This window comes from Artemia sp. Qi Xiang Cuo, chromosome 8, assembly GCF_049724085.1.
Source record: "Artemia sp. Qi Xiang Cuo chromosome 8, ASM4972408v1, whole genome shotgun sequence".
Classification (NCBI taxonomy): Eukaryota; Metazoa; Arthropoda; class Branchiopoda; order Anostraca; family Artemiidae; genus Artemia; species Artemia sp. Qi Xiang Cuo.
In genome coordinates, this window is record NC_142801.1 from 20,867,980 (window position 1) to 20,873,403 (window position 5,424).

A 5,424-nucleotide genomic window follows, 5' to 3' on the forward strand; every position below is an offset into this window, starting at 1 on the left:
CAAGCTATTTTCGTGCGAAAACCCACAAAATCAGAAAAAATATCTATTTTCCTTTAGTACCTACGCAATTAGACTAAAAATGAAGATATTTATGCAGAGTTTCAACTAGCTATGGCTAAGTTTGATAAAGACAAGCTATTTTCTTGTGAAAACACACAAAATCAGAAAAAAATGTTCAATGTTCCTTTAGTACCCTCACAATTAGACTAAAAATGAAGATATCTGTGCCGATTTTGAACTATCTATGGCTATATTTGATAAAGACAAGCTATTTTCTTGAGAAAACCCACAAAATCTGAAAAAATTTTAATTATTCATTTAGTAACTACACACTTAGACTAAAAATGAAGATATCTATGCAGAGTTTCAACTAACTATGGCTAAGTTTGATAAAGACAAGCTATTTTCTTGTGAAAACCCACAAAATCAGAAACAATGTTCAATGGTCCTTTAGTACCTACGCAATTAGACTTAAAATGAAGATATTTATGTAGAGTTTCAACTAGCTATGGCTAGGTTTGCTAAAGACAAGCTATTTTCTTGCGAAAACACACAAAATAAGATAAAATTTTCAATGTTCCTTTAGTACCGACTAACTTAGACCAAAAATTAAGATATCTATGCAGAGTTTAAACTATATATGGCTAAGTTTGCTAGAGACAAGCTATTTTCTTGTGAAAACACACAAAATCAGAAACAATGTTCAATGTTCCTTTAGTGCCCACCCAATTAGAATAAAATGAAGATATTTATGCAGAGTTTCAACTATCTATGGCTAAGTTTGCTAGAGACAAGCTATTTTCTTGCGAAAACACACAAAATAAAAACAATGTTCAATGTTCCTTTAATATCCTCACAATTAGAATAAAATGAATTTATTTATGCAGAGTTACAATTATCTCTGTTTATATTTTCTAAACACTATATGTTTTCTTTTGAAAAACCACAAACTCAGAAAAAATTTTAAATGTTCATTTATTAAATACTCAATTAGTCTAAAAATGAGTTTGTTTTTGAAGAGTTTCTACTAGCTATGGCTAATTTTGCTAATGACAAGCTATTTTATTGCGAAAACACACAAAATCAAAAAAATGTTCAATGTTCCTTTAGTACCTCACAATTAGAATATAAATGAAGATATCTATGCACAGTTTCAACTATCTATGTATAATATTTAAAAATAATATATATTTCCATGATAAAAAACACAAAATCAGAAAAAATTTTCAGTGTTTCTTTAGTCCTTACGAACTTCCACTGAAATGAAGTTGTTTATGCAGAGTTTCAACTATCTATGACTAATTTCTAAAAAGACAATCTTTTTACTTGTGAACAAATAAACACTCAGAAATCTATTACAACATTCAGTTCTTACATACTACATTAGGCTCACATGAAGATATTTATGAAGATTTTCAACTATCTATGGCTAAGTTTAATAAACACAATCTGTTTTCGTGTTAAAACACACAAACTCAGAAAAAAAATGTTAAATTTTTCTTTAGTACCCTACGCAATAAGACTAAAAATGAAGATATCTATGCAGAGTTTCAACTAATTATGGCTAAGTTTACTAAAGACAAGCTATTTTCATGAGAAAACACATAAAATCAAAAAAAATATTGTTAGGTTTGGTTAAGTTACATTAGGATAGGCTATCCTACGTCCGCGCGCATAGAGGTTAGGTTATTTTATTTTAGGTAAAGTAATGTTAGGTTATGTTAGGTTATTTTAGGTTAAGTTAGGTTAGGTTGGGTTAGATTAAGTTAGGTTAGGCTAAGTTAGGTTAGGCTAGGTTAGCCTACGTACGCGCGCGTACGTAGGCTAACCTAGCCAAACCTAACTTAGCCTAACCAAACTTAATCTAACCTATCCTAACCTAACCTAACATAACCTAACCTAACCTAACCTAACCTAACCTAACTTAATCTAACCTAACCCAACCTAACCTATCTGCGTACGTACGGAGGCTAATCGATCCTAATCGAGCTTAACCTAACCTCACAATATTTTTCTGATTTTGTGTGTTTTCACAAGAAAATAGCTTGTCTTTAGCAAGCATAGACATAGTTAGTTGAAACTCTGCATAGATATCTTCATTTTAGTCTATTTGTGAAGGTACTAAAGGAACATTGAACATTTTTTTTCTGATTTTGTATGTTTTCTAAAGAAAATAGCTTGTCTTTATCAAAATTAGCAATAGTTACTTGAAACTCTGTATAATTATATTCATTTAAGAGTAAGTGCGGATGTAATACAGGAACTGTGAAAAGTTTTTATGAGTGTGTATTTTTTCACAAGAAAAAAGCTTGTCTTTTGAAAACTTATTCATAGCTAGTTGAAACTCTGCATAAAGAAGTTCAATTAAGCCAAATTTCTTAATCACTACATGATAATATAAAATTTTTTCTGATTTTGTGTGTTTTCGAAATAAAAAAGATTTACTATTGAAATAAAATAAAACTATATTTGAAAATCTGCATATATATCAAAATATTGATCCTAATTGTCTTGGTAATAGAGTAACAGTTAAAATTTTTTTTGATTTTGTGTGTTTTAGCAGGAATAAAGATTATCGTTAGAAAACATGCCCATAGATAGTTAAAAATCATCAAATATATATTAAATTTTAGAATCTTGGTGTTGGTACTCAGTGAACATTGAACAATTTTCATGAGGGTGTGTGTTTTTGGAAGAAAATAGCTTGTCCTTAGAAAACTTAGCCAGTGCTAGTTGTAACTCTTCATTAATAACTTAAATTTTAGCCTATTTTGGGTTGTACTAAATTAACATTGTACATTCTATCTGTGTTTGTGTGTTTTCGACATAAAATAGTTTGTATTTATAAAACTTATCCGTAGATCGTTGAAACTATGAATATAAATCTTATTTATTATTGTAAATTCGTATGTAATAAAGGAACATTGAACATTTTTTTCTGATTTTGTGGGTTTTCAAAAGAAAATAGCTAGTCTTTGGAAAACTTTGACATAAATCGTTGAAACTTTGAATAAATAAATTCATTTTATAATAAGATCGTATGTAAAAAGTCAACATTTAAAAATTTTTCTGATTTTGTGGGTTTTCGCAAGAAAATAGCTTGTCTTTAGCAAACATAGCCATAGCTAGTTGAAACTCTGCATAAATATCTTCATTTTTAGTCTAAGTGCGTACGTACTATAGGAACATTAAACATTGTTTCTGATTTTGCGTGTGTTCACAAGAAAATAGCTTGTCTTTATCAAACGTAGCCATAGCTATTTGAAACTCTTCATAGATATATTCATTTTTAGTCTAAATGTATAGGTACTAAAGGAATATTGAACAATTTTTTCTGATTTCGTCTGTTTTCTCAAGAAAATAGCTTGTCTTTATCAATCATAGCCATAACTAGTTGAAAATCGGTATAGATAAATTCATTTTTAGTCTAATTGTGAGTGATCTAATTTAATATTGAACATTTCTTTCTTTTTTTTTTTTTTCTCGAAATAAAATAGATTGTCCTTATAAAACTCAACCATAGCTAGTTTAAACTCTTAATAAATAACTTCATTTATATCATATTTGCTCATGTACTAAAGAAACATTGAAAATTTTTTATGATTGTGTGTGTTTTCGCAAGAAAATAGCTTGTCTTTAGCAAATTTATCCATAGCTAGTTGAAACTTTGCATAAATAACTACAATTTTAGCCTTAGTGCTTGGTTGATAACGAAAAATTGAACATTTTATCTGATTTTGTGTGTTTTCGCAAGAAAATAGACTGTCATGATCAAACTTAGTCCTATCTAGTTTAACATCTGAATATACATCCTAATTTTTTGCCTAATTTTGTAGGGTAATCATATAAAAAATTACATTTTTTTTGAGTTTGGGTTTTTTCGAGATTCAATAGCGAGTCGGTTTAAATCATAGCTATAGCTAGTTGAAACTCTTCATAGATATCTTAATTTTTAGTCTATTTGTGATGTTAATCAAGGAACATTGAACATTTTTCCTGATTTTGTGTGTTTTCGCAAGACAGTAGCTTGTCCTAATCACAATTATCAACAGATACTTGTAAGTCTGAATGAATAAATTAATTTATTGAATAATTGAGTAGTTAATCTATGAACAATGAACATTTTTTCTTTGTTTTTGTGTTTTAGAACTAAAATATCATGTCATTAGCAAACTTAGTCATAGATAGTTGAAACTCTGCATAAATATCTTCATTTCAGCCTAAATGTGTTTATACTAAATTAACACTGAACGTTTTTTTCTGATTTTGTGTGTTTGCGCAAGAAAAAAGCTTGTCTTTAGAAAACTTATCCATAGCTAGTTGAAAATGTGAATAAAAAAAATCATTTTTAGACAAATAGTGTTTGTAATAAAGGAACAATTAATATTTTTTATTATTTTGTGTGTTTTAGCAAGAAAATAGCTTGTCTTTAGCAAACTTAGTCATAGCTAGTTGAAACTCTGTAAAAATATCTTCATTTTTAGTCTAATTTAGTAGGTACTAAAGGAACATTGAACATTTTTCTGAGTTTGGGGGTTTTCGCACGAAAAAAGATTGTCTTTATCAAACTTAGCCATAGCTAGTTGAAATTCTGCATAGATATCTTCATTATTAGACTAATTGCGTAGGTACTAAAGGAATATTTAACAATTTTTTCAGATTTTGTGTGTTTTCTCAAGAAAATAGATTGTCTTTATCAAAATTAGCCATAGCTAGTTGAAACTATGCATAAATATCTTCATTTTTAGTGTAATTGTGTAGGGTACTAAAGGAACATTGAACATTTTTTTCTGATTTTGTGTTTTTTCGCAAGAAAATAGCTTGTCCTTAGCAAACTTAGCCATAGCTAGTTGAAACTATTCATAAATAACTTTATTTTTAGTCTAATTGTGTAGGTACTAAAGGAACATTGAAAATTCTTTCTGATTTCGTGTGTTTTTGCAAGCAAAAAGATTGTCATGATCTAACTTAGCCATAGCTAGTTGAAACTCCTCATACACAACTCCATTTTTAGAATAATTGATTAGGTGCTACCGTACAATTTAACATTTTTTCTGATTTTGTGTGTTTTCGCAAGCAAAGAGCTTTTCTGTGTAAAATATAGAAATACATAGCAGTTACTATGAATACATAACTTAATTTTTAGTCTTAGTGGGTTTGTATTAAAGTAAGATTGATCTTTTTTTCTGATTTTGTGTATTTTGACAAGAAAATAGTTTGTCTTTATCAAAAATAGCCATAGCTCGTAGAAACTCAACATTAATATTTTCATTTAAAGACAAATTGCGTCTGTAAGCATGGAAAATAGAACATTTTTTCTGATTTCGTGGGTTTTAACTAGATAGTAGCTTGTATTTAGAAAACATAGCCATAGATAGTTTAAACTCCGCATAAATATCATCATTTCATCCTTAGTGAATATGT